Below are 19,480 nucleotides of genomic sequence, written 5' to 3' on the forward strand. Positions count from 1 at the left end.
ATTTACTGTGATATATCCTTTTTGTGGCAGGCTTCTGGGAAGCCAACTGAACTGGGAAGCTTGGCATCTCTGGCTACAGTCAAAACTGGAGAAACCAATTGGTTAGCTTAATGGTGATCTGGTCTGGAGGAGGCAATCCAGACAGTTAAGACAGTAGATCTGAATATAGATCCAGCATGCAAGGGGGATGTACTAGTAGAACCCACGGGAAGGTGAGCTATGTTTGTCAGGGGCAATGAGAATTACTTTGGCCTTGCACTGTCTGGCTTTATGAATGAATATGTTCAGAAGTGGAAGTGGAAATGGGGGAAAAGCAAAAGCATAAAGGGACCATGGGTCAACTGTGGACCAGAGCATCCCAAGGTGAATGACCCTGTAGAGGGATCAAGGCAAAGTAACTGCCTCACTTGCTGCTGAGGTAGGAGGCAAATAGGTCACAGCAAGGTTAGCCCCAAAGATGAAAAATTAAAGCTGCCACTGTTGGCTTTGGGGACCACTCCTGAGGCATTAGGATAGTCCTGCTCAATTTGTCCGCCAGAACAATGAAGTCCCTGGGATATACATTACAAATTGCTATCAGAAAACAATATGAAGACATTGCACACTGCCAGACTGTCATGGCCTTTCGACATAGGGGGTAAAAACAAGTTCCTCCTTTTTTTCTATGTAATATGACTGCCATGCTATCTATCTATATGCAAATCACACCCCTGGGGACGACATCCTGGAATGTCTGCAATGCTAGGAGGAATGCCCTCATCTCCAAGACACTGATGTGAAGGTTGGCCTCCTTGGTGACCAGGACCCTTGGAACATCCTCCCTTCAAAATGCCACCCACCCTAGAAGGGAGGCGTCAGTGGTTATGACCGTTATCGGAACACCTGTGTGAAAACGCCATTCTTCAATTACTTAAGAAGAGGTGATCCACCAAGTAATGTGTTCCCTACAGATCTTTATGAGTCAAATCTTTGCATGTAATGGGTGAAAGTTCAGAGAGCACTGTACTGTTAAGAGTCCACTGAAGCACTCGCACATGGTAGCGGGACAGTGGAATCATTAGAATTGTTGATGCTGTTAGGCCTAGTAGACACAAAATCAACCTTGCTGGAGGAGACAGATGATGAACCATCTGCATGTCTATTAGATGTAAAGATATAACCTTGTGGTAAAGCAGATTGACAACTTGTAGAGTTGTGTTGAGCATCCAATAAATTCTATCTGTTGGGTTGGTAACAACTGATACTTGGAGAAATTTACTGTTATACCTAGGTGCAGTAAGAAGCAAAAGGTCCAAGTGATGCAGTAGCAGATGCTTGGAAGTAGCAGTCAGGAACCAATCATTGATGTAGCAGAAGAATGAGATCCCTAGAAGACACAAGTGCACCACTAACAATGTCATTATTCTGGTGAACGCAATGAGGACTGTGGTTGAGACCAAAAGGCAGGGCTCTGAACTGGCAGTGACTGCCTCCCAACCAGAAATGGAAGAATCGACTAAAGTGCTTCTCTATATTCACATCTATTGAGCAGATACAATCATCTTTCACAAGAAGAGGCAATATGAACTAAACTGTGACCATCTGGAATTCTGGCTGTTTTACGAACTGATTCAGGTGACTGATATCCAAAATTGGTCTGAGGTCCTCATTTTCTCTGGTAATAAAAAGAGACCGTTTCAATTACTCTTTTTTTTCTAGCAGCTTGGAAATTTCTGCTGCTGCCGATTTCTACTGACTGGGTTAAATGTCAGGAACAAAATTCTTTTTCATGGTACGAAGAGAAAAGGGAAAGTACAGTTGTGTACACTTACCATAAATGTAGATGTTCGAGTGTATTCACTGTTGCAGTCATTGCATTTGGGTAATCTGCTGGCAGGTTGCCCTCAGTCGGCCTGACTAACAAAGTCTTCGGTCCTGCGTCGGTTGCTGTCCCTCCTTCCATGACGTCAGGGGTATAAAACATGCAGCCGACGCCATTACATCAGTTTTTCTTGCCCCAGATGTCAGGTGCCCCACAAATGGGGAGCAAAATATATAAATATGTAGAATAAAAAAACAAAAAAAAAAAAAAAAACATATACCTCCAAACAAAAGCAAATGCACCAAAAAGGCTTTTAAAGATAGTAACAGAAATGAGAGGTATAGTTACAGAAAAAAAAGGGGGGCTGGAGGGAGGGTAACCAGGACTGCAACAGTGAATACACTCGAACATCTACATTTATGGTAAGTGTACACAACTGTACTATATTCTTCGTGTTTCACTGTTGCAGTCATTACATTTGGGTAGAATCCCAAAGCTATGGTTGGGAGGATGGATTTATACAGCATTAGGAGCAGCTATAAGGCCCTGCAGGACAGCAGTGGCAAAGCCTGCTCTGGATTTAGAGAAGAGAGGTAAATGGTAATGTTTGGTGAACGTATGAACTGAGCTACAGGTAGCAGCTATTAGAATGTCTCTGGTAGGAACCCCTCTGAGAAAGGCTGCAGAAGTAGATGCATTCCTGGTGGAATGAGATCTGATCCCCTTGGGGACAGGTTTACCATGGTGCATATAGCAGAAACTAATACAATGGCTTATCCATTTGGAAATAGTCTGCTTTGAAATAGCCTTTCCCTCTGCCCCTGCAGCAAATGCCACCAGTAATTGTTCAGATTTTCTTAAGAGATTTTGTCCTGTTTAAGAAGAATCTTAGTTGCCTGTGTACATCCAATGAATGCAGAATCCGCTCACCCATGTTCTGTGGATCTGGGAAGAAAGTTGGCAGATGAATGGTCTGATTAAGGGCGACACTAGATACCACTTTAGGCATAAAGGATGGATTGGTCCCGAGAGCCACCCTGTCCGGGTAAAAAAATAATAAAAGGCTCCACTGCCATAAGAGCCTGTAGTTCTGAAATCCTTCTAGCTGAAGTGACTGCTAAAAGAAAAGCTGTTTTCCAAGAGAGAAATTTTAGGTCTGCAGTAGCAGCTGGCTCAAAAGGAGGTAGAGTGAGTTTTTCCAAAACAAAATTGAGGTCCCATGCAGGAGCTGGTGCTCTCCTGGGAGGTCTTACATTTTTGGCCCCTCTGAGGTACTGCTTTAGCAAAGGATGAGAAAAGAGGGGAGGCTCTGAGTTGTAATGAGCTGAAATGGCAGAGGCATGGATTTTTATGGAAGAAAAAGATAGGCCCTTGTGAAGCATCTCAGTTAAGTATTGCAGAATCTGAGGAATATTGGGCATTGCTGTGCTTATTCCTTGTGCTTGGTTCCAGGCACAGAATCTTTTCCATTTGTAAGCATAAGATTTTCTAGGACTAGGCCTTCTAGCTTCCAAAATGACATCCATCACAGGTTTGCTGAGAGATGTAACTGATGAAATTAGTTGATTAGCCATGCTGCAATATTCAGAGTTTGGAGCTGAGTGTGCAGAATTTGATAGTTCTGCTGCGACAGTAGGTGAGGTGTCTGAGGCAGGTACCAAGGAGGAAGGTGTGACATATTGCGCAGGAGCGGGTAACAGTGTTGGCGAGGCTAGTATGGAGCAATCAGAATCATTTTTGTTTTTTCATGACTGATTTTTAGTAAGACCTTGGAGAGCAGAGGCAGAGGGGGAAAGGCATAGACTGATAGGTTTTTCCAGCTGAAGGATAGAGCATCCACTTTCCAAGCTTTTTTGCGATGAATTCTTGTGCAGAATTTGTCCAGCTGATAGTTTTGGGGTGAGGCAAAAAGATCTATCTCTAGGCTCCCCCATTTGAGTGTCAACATGCTGAAGATTTGCGGATCCAGCTTCCATTCGTGTAGGTCCATACGATTTCTGCTTAGTTAGTCTGCCAGAGTATTTTGTTTTCCTGGCAGGAATTGAGCTTGTAGATGTATATGATAAGTCAAGGCCGTGTTCCACAATGCCATGCCTAGTCTGCAAAGGGGGAAGAATGGGTACTCCCCTGCTTGTTTATGTACCACATGGCTGTGGTGTTTGTCTTTATCAGTAGTTGTCCTGGATGAAGGTAGTCCTTGAAGGCTGTCAGAGCATTCTGTACAGCTAGCATCTCTTTCTGATTGATATGTAGGTGCATTTGATTTGGGCTCCATTGGCCCTGAATGCATCTCCCTGCCAGATATGCCCCCAAAGCATAATCTGATGCATCTGTAGTCAGGGTTTGGGCCGCAGGGGGTTGAATGAATGACAGTCCCTTGTTTTGGTGGCAGGCCTCTGCCCCCCACAGAACTCTAGCTGCAGGCAAGGAATCATTGTTTCCAGGCTGTGACAATGTTGACTCCATAAGCTTTTTAGGTACCATTGAAGTTTCCTCATATGCAGTCTAACATATGGAATTAAAAGAATGCAGGAAGCCATTAACCCCAAGGCCTGCAGAATTTGTCTTGTAGATAGCTGGGTTTTTGTGGCCACCTGTTTGAAGTAAGTCATCAATTGAATTTGTTTTTCTGGCATAAGGTAAGTCATCTGGGCAGTTGTATTCATGCTTGCACCCAGGAATGTAATTATTTGAGAGGGTACCAGTTGTGATTTCATTTCGTTTATGGTGTACCCTAGACAAGTTAGAAGTCTTTTTACAAACGCCACATGTCTTAGAAGAGTGTCCTTGTTTTCTGCCTGAATTAGACAATCGTCCAGGTATGGACAAATTTGAATATTTCTTTGCCTGCAAAATGCAATCACTGGTGCCAGGCACTTTGTAAAGACCCTGGGTGCAGTAGATAAGCCAAAGGGCAGTGCAGAAAACTGGTAATGCAAATAGCCTGCTTTGAAGCGGAGGTATCTTCTGCAAGATTCCCTGATTGGGATATGCAGCTAAGCCTCTTTTAAGTCCAGAGTTACCAACCAAGCATCCTTGCCTAGCATAGGTAGTAACTGTTGGGAGAGTCAGCATCTTGAATTTTGGAATGTTCAGAAATGTATTATGAATGGATAAGTCCAGAATTGGACGCCATGATTTGTCTTTTCTGGGTACCAGGAAAAGTCTTGAATAAAAACCTTGTCCCTTTTCCTTTTCTGGTACTGGTTGAATAGCCCACATATTCATGAGGGACATAACTTGTTTCTGGGCCTCTGCCCACTGATTTGGAGGCAGATCTGGCCATCTGTTTGGGACTGACAACGTGTGGAAATGAAATCTGTATCCCTGGGATACTATATTTAAAACACATTTGTCCTGGGTAATCAGTTGCCAGTTTCGTGCATGAAGTGCCAGTTTTCCCCCCAAAGGGGCGGTCAAAAGATAAGTGCTTGGTGATTGCAGTGGAAAGTCACTGAGACTGCTTACCGTAAGAAGGGGCCTTGCTACTTCCAGGTTTGGAGGTGGAGGCACCCCATTGCTTTGTTCTATAAGTTCCTTGCGACTGAAACCTGGAGCCTTTGGAATGTCTGGGTTTGACCCGAGTGGCTCTAGTGGGTACTGGAAAGGACCAGTTCTTAGTAGGCCAGTGCCACTGAACCTGGGTGGCTGCACTTGTTAAGAAATCTTTTACAGTTTGCATAGATTTAGCTTTATCTTCCATCTTTTTCAAAACTTCTTCAGCCTTATTACCAAATAGACTGTCCTGTTGTAAAGGAGCATCCAACAATTTTGCTTTAACATGGTCAGGCAGATTTTGCTCCTTGAGCCAAGCATGCCTTCTTAGCACAGATCCAGTTACAGCAGCCCTGCAAGAGGCCTCCAAGGAATCAAAACCACATTGCAAAGTATGTTTTCCAACTTGTTCAGATGAATGCAGTAAATCCTGCAACTCTTTATTTTCCACAGTCAGAAATCAACATCATTTTCTATTTAAGTAAACCCAGGACATGCTGTTGATATTTAAGCATATGAAATTGACAGTTTAAAGCCCTGATTGCCAAGGTTGCAGACGTGTAAACCTTTTTACCCCATCTATCCAGTGCCCTGGAATCTCTATCAGAAGGGGTATGATTTTTAGCAGTAGAAGCCTTAACGCCCTTGGGACCCTGAGAAATGGTTTAAGGGTCAGCAGTAGGGTTTTAAAAAAGGAATTTGTGAGAGTCAGGAACCCTATAATATCTGTCTGGCTTACTAGTAGCTGGAGGCAGGGAATCAGGAGTCATACTGGACTCTGAGAAAACATCATCAACAATGTCTAGAACAGGAGGTATAGCCAAAGGCCTATGCTGAGGAAGAAGAAGGAAATCCCTAAGTCTCTTTTTAGATTCTGAGAAATCCTGACTCTCCCAGTGAAAGTGTTCCCTTAAGGTATGCAAAGTTTCTCCAAAAGTAAAATCCTAAGGAGGAGAAGCAGAAGGATACAAAGGCAGAAATCAAGAATAAATGAAAATTCCCACTCCTAATACAATATGATCAATTACTAAGTAATACAATTATTGTTGAACTGAAGACTTAGGGTTTTGCTGACGAAAATTCTTCTCTCAGGAAATTCCGCACTGGGTGAACCGGCACTTCTCCGAACTGCTGCTTAAGCAAGGAAGTTATCGATGTAAAAGAAGGCCGGCTGCAATGGGCCCCATGTTGACTTTCCTGACGCCATGGAAGGGATGACAGGGAAGACAACGCAGGACCAAAGACTAGAATAATCATCCTCGACTGAGGACCTATACTCAGCCAGCAACCCAAATGTAAAATGTGCAACAGGAAACATGCAGAAACACAGAATCCATTCTGGAAAGAATAGAGGCCAGCAAAGAAAAAAGAAAAAAGAATCAAATAATGTTAATAATGTGTTACTGATTCACTAATCCTTTTACTAATCCTTGCTCGGCCTCGGGTCAGAACACCTCGAGCTCTCACGCTCTCCCAACTCTTCTTGAGCTAGGCTTTTACCCATAATAATGCTCCCCCCCCTTATTTGGATCTTTGATGCTTGTACTTTACTTTAGTAAAACAAAAAAGAATATAGAAAGAGACCAATTATGTGTCACTATTATATTATAAAAACAGTTGTGGGGGAATTCATCCAGAGGCCCAGGATGGGGGTTGGAGGGGGGGAATGTTAAGGATTAGTGAAGCTCGAAAACACAGATGGAACGCTATGGTAAAACATAGCTTCTTTATCTGATGTTGTCAATATTCACTCAATCCTTGACTGTGGGACAGAGTTCCCAGCTACTTTAGTCTTGGAATGTCTCACGGAAGAATATTCTTAAGCATCATCAAACCAAATGATGCCCGTCCCCTCAAGATCTGATCCAATTTGTAATGAGTGATAAAGGTATGAAAAGAAGACCAAGTGGCTGCTGCACATATATCGTCCAAGAATGCTCTGGCATGAAAAACTGCAGAAATTGCCACTGCTCTAGTTGAATGGGCTTTAACTGGGTGTGGAAGTTGGAGCTCTTTTGAGTGACAAATGAAAGTAATATAGTCTCTATGCCATTTTGCCAAGGTAACCTTCGAAACTGGGCTACCTAAAGAGAGAGAGAAGAAAATGCAATAAATAATTGGTCAGATTTTCTGAAATCCTTTGTTCTGTGAATGTAGTTGTCTGTGAACGTCTAGTAAATGAACAGAATACTCCCTTTTACTGGAAAAATTAGGGAAGACGACTGGCAACTGAATTATCTGATTTTGCGGTGGTGGTGCCGCGGTAATGTTGTCGCCTAACAGTAAGACGCTGTCCGGTTCGATTCTCATCTAGAGCGTCTTCTGCGTGGAGACATGCTTGAATGGGCGTTCCTTCATTGAAGGTTGTGCGTCAGGTCTGGCAAGCTGGTACATAAAAATCAACTGCCAATCATTAGCGGACCGGAGTTCCGCTGTGGCGACCCTTAACCGGGAAAAGCCAAAAGACACAAACAAACATATTAGATTCTGAAACTACTTTTGGTAAAAAGGATGGATTGGTGCTAAGAGCAACCTATCCTTGTGAAATATTAAGTAGGGAGGTTTACTCTTCTGGCCAATGAAATAGCTACCAAAACTAAAGTTTTTCAAGAGAAATACTTCAAGTCACAAGTCGCTGATGGCTTGAAAGGAGACAGAGTAAGGGTCTGAAGGATTAAGGTTAGATCCCAAGGAGGTATTGGATCTTTGAATGGAGGTCTTAACATCAGGAGTCCCTTTAAAAATCCTTTACAAAGTTTGTGTGACATTAGAGATGAGCCATCAAATCCCTTGTCAAAGTTCAAGACTGCCGCTAGATAAACTTTAATTGTTGATGTAGAGGAACCAGATTGATGGGGGCTAGCTAAAAAATCCCACACCTTATGAAATGGGGCTTGTACAAGAATCAAGCTCATTGTTAAGGGTCCAGTTCACAAATGTTTCCCATTTACTTTGAAAAAGTTTCCTAGTTGAAGGTTTGTGATGAGCCACAGTGATTTGTTGGACAGGAGAGGATGTCTGGCAATCATGGAAATTGGAGAAGCCATGTAGTGAGCTTGAGATGTTGGAGGTTCGAATGAGCCATGCCCGCCTGATGAGATAGCCGATCTGAAGCTGGGTCCAGAATCCATGGTTTTCAAAGAAGATGAGGCCAGAGGAAGGGAAACCAAACCCGTCAAGGCCAGAATGGAGAAATGAGGATTACTGTATTTTCCATCCTCTTGGCTTTCTTTAGAAACTGAAATATCAGGGGAGTTGGGGGAAAGGAATAGAGAAGACTGGGGGGGGGGGGACAATCGTGCAGAAGAGTGTCGCTGGGTGACTCCCCCTGAAGGGGGATTAGGACAAAATAACTTCTGCACTTGTTCAGGGGAGGCAAAAAGATTGCAGCAAGGTTGGCCCCAGTGAAGAAAAATCTTGTTCGCCACTACAGGATTGAGAGACCACTCGTGAGGCATGAGAATAGTTCTGCTCAGCTTGTCTGCTATCACATTAGAGCTCCTCGGGATGTGTGTTGCTGTGAGAAAGTGGTTGGAAGAAATCTCCCATTGCCAAACTCTGGTCACTATGGCTTGGGATTGGGGAAGAATGAAAGGTCGTCCCAAGAGAATCTGATCAGAGTGGAGCCACCACATAAGATCCTGTTTGCAGCGATTAGTAATTACAATCAGGTAAGGCTGGCGTATCAGAGACCACTGGGAAGCAAGTAACCACTGCAAGATTCGCATGTGATATCCTGCTAAGGGGACAAGAGTGACTGACGCTGTCAACAAGCCTAACGCTTTCAAGACTAGTCTTGGTGGAACTCTTTTGTTTCATAGAATTTGTCTGACATGTGATCTGATACCTTGTAGTCTTTCTTGAGGAAGTGAAGCAACTACTGCAACAGTGTCTAAATGGGCTCCGATTAATTCTAATTGCTGAGAAGGTTGTAAGCTTGACTTCACGAAATTGTTATGCCTAGAGATGTACAAAGGTGTAAAGTGTAATCTCTTGCCCGTTCTAACTGACGCCTAGTGGTAGTGCTAAGGAGCCAGTTGTTGAGGTATGGAAAACCTTGCAGTCTGAGATCAGCTGCTACCACTGCCATGCATCTGTTGAACACCCTGGGGGGGCTGTGGTGAGTCCAAAGGGCAGTGCTCTGAATTGGAAATGACTGGTTCCCAGCCGGAAGCGCAGAAACCTCCTAGAGCGTTTGTCCATTTTTATATGGCAATACGCATCCTGAAGGTCTACAGAGCACATCCACTCGCCTTTTTCGAAATTGACTATACTGAGTTTGTTGAACTGCCTTGTTGAACTAGCGGAGATCCAAGATGAGTCTTCAGTCCCCTGTTTTTTGGGCACTAAAGAACCTTGTGTAAAAACCCAGATCCTGTTTGGTCTGGTGGGATTTTCTGGATGACTTTTTTGTCTAGCAGTTTTTGAATTTCTAGGACTGCTGCTTTCCTGTGACTGGGTGGAATATGTGAGTTTTTTCTGAGTTATTGGGGGTAAAAATAGTGGAATTTTGTAACCTTTAGATATTATTCCCTGCACCCATTTGTCTGTAGTTAATATTTGCCAGGCAGATTGGTGCAGATAAAGTCGTCCCCCGACTGCTTCCAGAGGAAGGCAATCGGGCCCCCGTTCAGGGGTACTGATAGGAAGTACCAGAGAAAGATTCTCTGGACCCCTGGTTTACCGGTCCATTTCTCCCTCTGGGGTGGCGTCTTCCATTACTTCCCCCTATGCCCCAGGGAAAGTCTTTGCTGTGTGAATCCTGGAAAGGCCCTTTGGATTTTTTAAACCATAGTCTCCCACACCTCTGGTTCCTAGAATAAGGCCTCTGAGGACTGGAGAAATGTACACCTACAGCAGAAAGGGGCTTGCCACCTTTTTCACATCTGGCTAAAGTGCCTTTAACCTTGGGACCAAAAAGGGTAGATCTGTCAAACAGAGTGTTGACAAATGACACTTTAAATGGTTCCACAAAGTCACACAAGTGCATCCAGGAGTGCCTTCTAATGGCTATGCCTGAAACTGCTACTCTAGTCATCCCTTCAGCTGCGTGAGCAATCAGCTTCGTGGATGAGTTAGAAATCGCACCCAAGAGCTCCTTGATCAGATCCCTTCTGTAATCTTGTAACGTGCACCATATAATTCAAGGACCTGAGAGCGAACGTCATTGAAGCATAAATGTGCTTCCGAAAACCTATCCAAAGTCCTAGACTCCTTGTTAGGAGGCTGGATAGTCGAACTTTCCTTAGCAAGTTCCTTCTTTGTGGCTGCCATTATCACCATGGCGTCAGCAGATATACCTTCGGACCAGTGTGGCTCATCCTTAGTGGCTGACAGGATATGATCAGGCCTCTTGGGGGTAGGCTCGATGGAGTCGGGCATCTTCCATGCCTGCTGAGTGATCAATTTAATGAGATCGTTGGCCGGTGGAGAGATCCAGGAAGTAGAGGACTGGGTACGAAAAGCCTCCAGGTATACAGACTCCTTTGAAGAAGGTTGTATGGAAGACCAGCCACCCCTCTGTTTGGGATTTTAAGGATGTCCCCAAAGGAAACATCATCAGGGGGTGACTGGGGGGACCTTCCACTTCATCAAAATTGGTATCTTTGGTGAAAGACTCCTCCTGCAAGTCTAAGTGCTTCCTCTTGAACTTCTTCGCAGGTACTTCCTTGGGCGGAATGATCCAGGTAGGTGTCCGAAAAGGAAACCACCAAAGTGGGTCTATCCTTGGACTTCTGTGGCTTCCGTCCTGGGGATGAGACAGATGGTAGCTCAGGTCGAGATGCAGAAACTTGTCCAGACAGGGATGGCAAAGACTGCGAGTCTCCAATGGACAAAGCCTTCTCCATGATCCAGAAAGCCGCCCCCCCTGTAGAGGGACGGGAGCCCGGAATCGAAGCAGACTTCTTCGGAACTGGGGTCACACCCTGCACCAAGAAGGTGACCCCCAAAAAGTACAGTTGTGTGCACTTACCATAAATGTAAATATTCGAGTGTATTCACTGTTGCAGTCATCACAATTGGGTTATCTGCCTGCAGGTAAGCCCTCATTCAGCCCGAATACCAGAGTCTTGGGATTTCTGCATCGGTTGCTGTCGCCTCTTCCATGACGTCAGGTCGTCAGGGGTATAAAACATGCAGCTGACACCATTACATAGTTTTTCTTGCCCCAGATGTCAGGAGCCCCAAAACAGGAAGCTATTACTTGGTGTGGAACACCTCCAGTAAAAAGTAAATACCCCTGCCATAAAAGATGGCCATAAAGAAGATAGGTAGAAAGGATACAGAAAGCCAGGGGGCTGGAGGGAGGGAAACCAGGACATCTACATTTATGATAAGTGTAAACAACTGTACTATGTTCTTCGTGTTTCACTGTTGCAGTCATCACACTTGGGTTGATTTCCAAAGCTGAGGAAAGGTGGAGGCAGTCAAGAGGTGTTAGGGCTGGCTAGCAGGCCTTTTAAGACTGCTGTAGCAAATCCAGCTCTGGATTTAGAAAAAACAGGTAAGTGGTAATGCTTGTTGAAGGTGTGTACAGAACTCCAGGTTGCAGCTTACAGGATATCCATGGTAGGGACTCCCCTGAGAAATGCTGCAGAGATTGAAGTAGCTCTAGTGGAATGAGTTCTGATCCCCAGAGGGGTAGGTTTTCCATGGTGCTTGTAGCAGAAATGGATGTAGTGTGCTAACCATTTGGAAATGGTTTGCTTCAAAATGGCCTTGCCCTCTGCCCCTGTAGCAAAGCTAACTAGCAGCTGGTCAGATTTTCTGAAAGACTTAGTCCTGTCAAGGTAGAACCTGAGCTGTCTCTGCACGTCCAAGGAGTGCAGGATACTTTCCCCTTTATTCTGAGGATTAGGCAAAAAGGTTGGCAAATGGATGGATTGGTTTAAAGCCACACTGGATACCACCTTGGGCATAAAGGAAGGGTTAGCCCTGAGGGAAACCCTGTCAGCATGGAAAATAATGAAGGGCTCCACCACCATTAGTGCCTGTAACTCAGACACTCTTCTTGCTGAAGTAATAGATATAAGTAAGGCTGTTTTCCAAGATAGGAATTTTAACTCGACTGAAGCAGCAGGTTCAAAGGGGGGGAAGTGTTAGCTTCTCCAGTACAAAGTTAAGGTCCCAAGTCAGGGTGGGAGCTCTCCTAGGGGGCCTTAAATTGTTAGCTCCTCTCAGGAACTGTTTGATGAGAGGGTGAGAAAAGAGAGGAGGCTAAGTATTATAATGAGCTGAGATGGCAGAGGCATGAATCTTAATGGATGAAAAGGATAGGCCTCTGTGGAGCACCTCTGCTAGGTAATCAAGGATTTGAGGTAAGTTGGGCACAGCTGTGTCCTTCCCTTGAGACTGACTCCAAGAACAATATCTTTTCCACTTTTCAGCATAAAATTTTCTAGTACTAGGCCTTCTGGCCTCAAGGATGATGTCCGGCACCTGTTTGCTGAGGGATGCTGGTGGTGCATTTAGGGAATAAGCCAGGCTGCAAGGTTTAGGGTTTGCAGCTGTGGATGCAAAATCTGTCCCTCCTGCTGAGACAGCAGGGAAGGTGTGTGATGTAAATGCCAGGGTGGCACTGCTGTCAGAATGCATAGGAGTGGGTACCAGTGCTGGCGTGGCCAGTCTGGTGCAATAAGGATTGCCCTTGGCCTGTCCTGTTTGATCTTGAGTAGTACTTTTGAGAGGAGGGGCAGAGGAGGAAAGGCATAAACTGATAGGTTTTCTCATGTAAAGGACAGGGCATCCACCTTCCAGGCTCTGCTGTGAGGGTTCCTGGTGCAAAATTTGTTCAATTGGTGGTTGGGGGGGGGGGGTAAAAAGGTCCACTTTCAGTGTTCCCCACCTTTGGGTGAGAAGTTTGAATGAGATGGGTTCCAGTTTCCACTCGTGAGGGTCCAGTAGACTTCTGCTTAAATCATCTGCCAGTGAATTTTGCTTGCCAGGCAGGAATTGAGCTTGAAGGTGCACTTGGATGCTCAAGGCTGTGTTCCACAGTGCAATGGCTAACCTGCAGAGTGGATTAAGAATGCGTTCCGCCCTGCTTGTTTATGTACCACATAACTGTGGTGTTTCTGTCTATCAGGAGCTGTCCTGGAAGGATGAGGTGTCTGAAGACTGTCAGAGCATTCTGTACAGCTAGCATCTCTTTTTGATTGATATGCAGAGGAATTTGCCTTGAATGCATTTGCCTGCCATGTGAGCCCCCCATGCATAGTCTGATGCGCCTGTTGTCAGGGTTTGGGTGGCGAGGGGTTCAGTGAAAGGAAGTCCCTTTGCTGTGGTTGCATGCGTCTGCCCACCAAAGGAACTCTGCCCTTAGACAAGGTTTGATAGGAATCACTGTTTCCAGGTCCTGAGAATGTTGACACCAGAGACTTTTGAAGTACAATTGAAGTTTCTTCATATGCAGTCTTGCATATGGAATTACCAGAATGCATGAGGCCATGAACCCTAGGGCTTGCAGTATTTTCCTTGCAGATAGCTGGGTTTGATGGCCACTAGTATGAAATAGTTTGTCAAATGGACCTGCTTTTCTGGAGTGAGGAATGCCATCTGGGAAGTTGTGTTCAAGCTTGCTCCCAGGAATACAATTTGTTGGCAGGGCACCAGTTGTGATTTCTTTTCATTGATGGTGTATCCCAGTGAAGCTAGAAGTCCTTTTACAAATTCCAAGTGCTTAAGTAGCAATTCCTGTCCGCCTGAATCAGGCAATCGTCCAGGTTTGGGTAGATTTGAATAATTCTCTGGGCGCTGTAGATAAGCCAAAGGGAAGTGCAGGGAAATGATAGTGCATGAAGCCTGCCCTGAAACGTAGATGGGGATATGCAGATAAGCTTCTTTTAAGTCTAGGGAGACAAACCAGGCATCCTTGGCTAGCATAGGAAGAAGCTGTTGCAGTGTAAGCATTTTGAATCTTGGGACCAACAGAAAGGCGTTGAGAATTTATAGATCCAGGATAGGGCGCAAAGAGCCCTCTTTTCTGGGCACCAGGAACAGTCTGGAGTAGAAACCCTGTCCCCTTTGTTCTACTGGAACAGGTTGAATAGCCCTGACATGGAGAAGGGAAAGTACTTGCCTTTTGAGCCTCTGCCCACTGGGTTGGAGGAAAGTCTGGCAACCTGCTTGGAGTTCGCAGACAGTGGAAGTAGAATCTGTATCCCTGGGATACAATGTTTAGAACCCATCGGTCCTGAGTAACGGACATCCAGTTTTTTGAATGAAGGGCGAGTTTTCCTCCTAGGGGGCACAAGTACTTGGGCATGGCTGGGAAAGATAATTGGAAAGTCATTGTGAACTTTTTCCATATGGGGGTGGCTTACCACTCCCTGGTTTTGAGGAGGAAACACTCCATTATTTAGATCTCTGCATACCCAGAGACTGTAGTCTTGGTGGCCTGTTTCCCCTGGGTTTGGACTGAGAGGGACTAGAAAGGACCAGTTTGTTGAAGGTCAATGCCTGCTGAATCTAGGTGGCTGCACCTGTAAGAAACCTTTGACGGTTTGCATAGATTTAGCTTTTACTACCATCTTTTTAAGAACTACTTCTGCTTTTTTGCCAAACGCTCCTGATTTAATAGAGCATGTAGTAATTTTGCTTTGACATGGTCAAGCAAGGCTTGTTCCTTTAGCTAAGCATGCCTTCTCAGTAGAGACCCAGTGACAGCAGCCCTGCAAAATGCTTCTAAAGCATCAAAGCCACACTGCAAAGTATGTTTACTAACTTGGTTAGCAGAATGCTTTAACTCTTGTAAATCTTTATTTTCTGCACAATCTGGAAGCAAAGTACAGTTGTGTACACGTACCATAAATGTAGATGTTCGAGTGTATTCACTGTTGCAGTCATTACACTTGGGTAATCTAAGCTTGAAAAAGGAAGCATGCAGGACGATAAACCTCAGCAGATGCACCAATTCCAGACACAGTGATGCTGACAAACTGCAAGTTAAAATTTTATTTTAAGCTCAACAAAAATAGGCTTTTCGTCAGTGTCCCACACCAACTTCATCAGAAAAACAAACACATTCAGCTTACACCTTAATAAAAAGCTCATAAATCACATGACTACTTAGCAATTAAGCCAATACATTCACAACACCTGCTCAAACCCTTCCCTGAGGACTCAACCTTACTGAACAAGCAGTAAAAGGAATATCCATACTTTTGTAAGCCATGCTGAAATAGATAAAAAATAAATGAAGAAATTAAAATAGATGCACTCTACAAAAATAAATACAATAAAATTACCTAACCAAACCATTCCATTTAAGCCTGGATAATGATAAGCTTCTAGTTTTAGCTGCCAAATTAATTCCTTTTGTTCTAAAAGTAACGTATCTGGACCCCCCCCCCCCCCCACTGGAAGGAACTACCTGATCAATGACTGAAAAAGTCAATTCATGACCTGGGTATTCCTTAACATGCCTGGCAAGCGCATTCTCCATCTTCTCTTTTTTGATGGCATAAAGGTGTTCATAAAGGCGTTCCTGAAGTTTCCTGTCAGTTTTTCCTATATAAAACACCGGGCATGAAGAGCACCTAGCCATATATACCACATGTGAACTGGTACAGTTAATGCCTGTAATTCTGAAACTCTTCGTGCTGAAGTTATTGCCAGGAGCAGAGCAGTTTTCCAACAGATATATTTTAATTCTGCTGTGTTAGCTTTCTCAAAAGGAGGTAAAGTTAGTTTTTCCAAAACAAAGTTGAGGTCCCAAGTTGGAGTGGGTGCTCTACAGTGCGGTCTTATGTTTTTAGCCCCTCTGAGGTACTGTTTTAACAGAGGATTAGAGAAAATTGGTGGATCAGTGTTGTAGTGAGCAGAGATGGCAGAGGTGTGGATCTTGATGGATGAGAAGGAGTGGCCTTTGTCCAGCATCTCAGTTAAGTATTGTAGTATCTGAGGAATGTTTGGGACAAGAGGGTCAAAGCTGTGAGCTTAGTTCCAGGCACAGAATCTCTTCCATTTATCCGAATAGGCTTTCCTGGTACTAGGCCTTCTGGCCTCCAGAATGACATCCATAACAGCTTTGGAGAGAGGCATTGCTTGCTTGACTAAGGAATCTTCCATGCAGCTAGGTTTAAGGTCTTTAGCTGGCTGTGTAGTATTTGATTGTTGTGCTGAGTCAGCAGATGTGGGATTTGAGGCAAAATCCAGGGTGGTTCTTGTGATAAGCTCCTTAAAATTGGATACCAGTGCTGGCGTGGCCAGTCTGATGCAATCAGGATCATCTTTGGCTCTTCTTGCCTGGCTTTTATGAGTACCTTTGGCAGGAGAGGTAGTGGTGGGAAAGCGTATACTTGTAGGTTCTCCCAGATGAATGAGAGGGCATCCACTTTCCATGCCCGTGGATGGTAACTCCTTGTGCAGAATTTTTGTAGCTGGCAGTTTATTGGGGATGCAAACAGATCTATGTCCGGGCTCCACAATTTCTGTGTTATCATTCTGCATATTTGTGGATTCAATTCCCATTCGTGGGGATCCATGATGTTTCTGCTTAAGTTGTCTTACAGTGTGTTTTTCTCTCCTGGCAGGAATTGTGCTTGCAGATGAACTGGAAGGTTTATAGCTGTGTTCCACAAGGTCATGGCTTGTCTGCATAGGGGGTAGGAGTGAGTGCCCCCTTGCTTATGTACCACATAACTGTGGTGTTGCCTGTCTTTAGCAGTAGTTGTACTGGATGCAGCAGGTCCTTGAAAGCTAGAAGGGCATTTTGTACAGCTAGCATCTCTTTTTGATTGATGTGAAGATGCCTTTGTTCTGCGGGCCACGTGCCCTGAATACATTTGCCTGCCATGTGTGCTCCCCAGGCGTAATCCGATGCATCTGTTGTCAGTGTTTGCCTGGCTGTGGGTTGTGTAAAAGGCTGTCCCTTGTTGAGGTGACAAGCTTGAGCCCACCACTGAAACTCCTGTTGAAGGCACGGTATTAGTGGTATAACTGTTTCCAAACTTTGACAGTGTTGAGACCATACATTCTTTAGGTACCATTGTAGTTTCCTCATATGCAGTCTGGTATATGGAACTAGTAGTATGCAGGATGCCATGTAACGCAAGGCCTGCAGAATTTTTCTTGCAGGGAGATGGGTCTTTGTTGCCATCAATTGAAAGTATCGAGTCAATTGTCCTTGCTTGTCTGGCGTGAGATAAGCCATCTGGGTCGTTGTGTTCAAGCTGACACCCAGGAATATAATCTCTTGTGAGGGTACTAGTTTTGATTTCTTTTCGTTTACTGTGTACCCCAGGCAACTTAATAACTTTTTTACAAACGCCAGATGCTTTAGAAGAATGTCTTTGCTCTTTGCTTGAATCAGGCAGTCGTCCAGGTAGGGATAAATCTGAATTCCTTTCTGTCTGCAAAATGCAATTACTGGTGCCAGGCACTTTGTAAAGACCCTGGGCGCAGTAGATAAGCCAAAGGGCAGTGCAGAGAATTGGTAGTGCATTGGACCAGCTATGAATCTGAGGTATCTTCTGCAGTTTTGTCTGATAGGGACATGCAGGTATGCCTCCTTGAGGTCCAAAGTCACGAGCCAAGCTTTCTTGCCCAGCATGGGAAGAAGCTGCTGTAGTGTCAACATTTTGAATTTCTGAACATCCAGGTAAGTGTTTAGAGAAGAAAGATCCAGAATGGGCCTCCAGGCTTTGTCCTTTCTGGGAACCAGAAAGAGTCTTGAGTAAAATCCTTGTCCTTGCTCCTGTGATGGTACCTTTTGAATAGCTCTCATATCCATGAGTGCTGTAATTGGTTTTTGAGCCTCTGCCCATTGATTTGGTGGCAGATTTGGCATTCCATTAACCTTGGCAGAGTGTGAAAGTGGAACCTGTAAAGTCTAAATGTAGATGTCCGAATTGGATAGCATCTTGCAGTTCCAATGTTCGTCTGTCCTCATAACAGTCTGGGTCCTCCACGCGTCAGGCTAAAGTCTGGGTCCGCCATAAAGGCCAATTGCTTCACCGACGTCATCTCTGTTGGTTCGGTATAAAGGCATCAAAGCCGACAAAGCTAAATAAAAAAATAAATAGATGCCAATTGTATACAGTAAAATACAAACATGAGAATGCCAATGTTTCTCATGGACAGAATAATTTTGATAAAATAAACATGTATGTACATATATACAGAAGGATATTATTTCAAAGAGATAGAGAGCTATTTATTAATAGAGGCAAAATACCCAGAGTACTTCAGAGATGCAGAATATCTTTCTGGATTGCATGTTATCCAGTATAGACATCTACATTTATGGAGGGTACAAAACTGTACTATGTCCTAGGATCCAGCATCTGCAGTCATAATAAAGTCAGGAATACTACAGCCAAACTAGGGAGGAGGGACACATTATGAGAAGAATATAGAGGCAATTATAAGTAGTGGTAAGGAGGAATAACGATCTAGAATATAGAGGTAAATTATAATGCTTGGCAAATGTATGCACGTGGTAGTGGCTAGCCGCCTAATGTAGTCCTTGGTTGCATGTCCTCTTAAGAAAGCTGTGGTAGTGGCTGCAGCCCTTGTAGAATGAGGTCTATGTTAAGATTGTCTGTTTGGAATGGCTTTTTCCTTCCTTCCTTGTGCAATTTCCTACAAGATTGGGTCAGTTTGGTTTGAAACAGAATCTCCTTCAAATGTAGCGTAACTGCCCAAAGAGCTGGTCAGTTTTAATTATTCTTTTTTTTCTGTGTGGTAGTAGCAGAATTGTCTGTGTACATAGGTTTTCGTTTGCCCGGTTTCACCCAGTTTTGTGATTGGGAAAGAAGTAGGTGGATTGCCTGGGTTCTAAAGACAGATCTGGATACTTTGGAAGATATAAATGTAGGATTAGTTAGGTGGGACCCCCCATTCCTTGATGGAAGATTAGAAGTAATGTACTGCCATTATGGCTTGTAGATTCCCTGTTGTCCTTGTTGAAGTATAGCTGTGGAAAGCAGTTTTTTCTAGTACTTGTTGTAGATCTGCTGTTGCTGTGTTGGTTCAATGGAGGGAGTGTCAACTTTTCTATATGTCTGAGTCCCATGCTGGTAATGGTTTCCTTAAATGAAAAGACAGGAGGAATTGCATGTGCTTGTACTGATGCTGTAGAGGATGAAAAGACAGGAGGATCAAAGTTGTATTCTGTTGAATGTTGATGCACTATGTTTTTGATATCAATATCTTTGTTCTACATGTCTTTCCTCTGCCAAG

At 44.2% G+C, this 19,480-nt stretch overlaps 1 protein-coding gene across 2 annotated transcripts in view; it reads right to left on the bottom strand.

The window, feature by feature from the left end:
- POLDIP3 (DNA polymerase delta interacting protein 3) overlaps window positions 1–19,480 on the bottom strand; it is a 1,331,876-nt gene that overhangs the window by 1,024,500 nt on the left and 287,896 nt on the right. The window lies entirely within an intron of this gene.

The sequence above is a fragment of the Protopterus annectens genome, chromosome 1.part1 (genome assembly GCF_019279795.1).
Source record: "Protopterus annectens isolate FY-2018-M chromosome 1.part1, PAN1.0, whole genome shotgun sequence".
Lineage (NCBI taxonomy): Eukaryota > Metazoa > Chordata > Ceratodontiformes > Protopteridae > Protopterus > Protopterus annectens.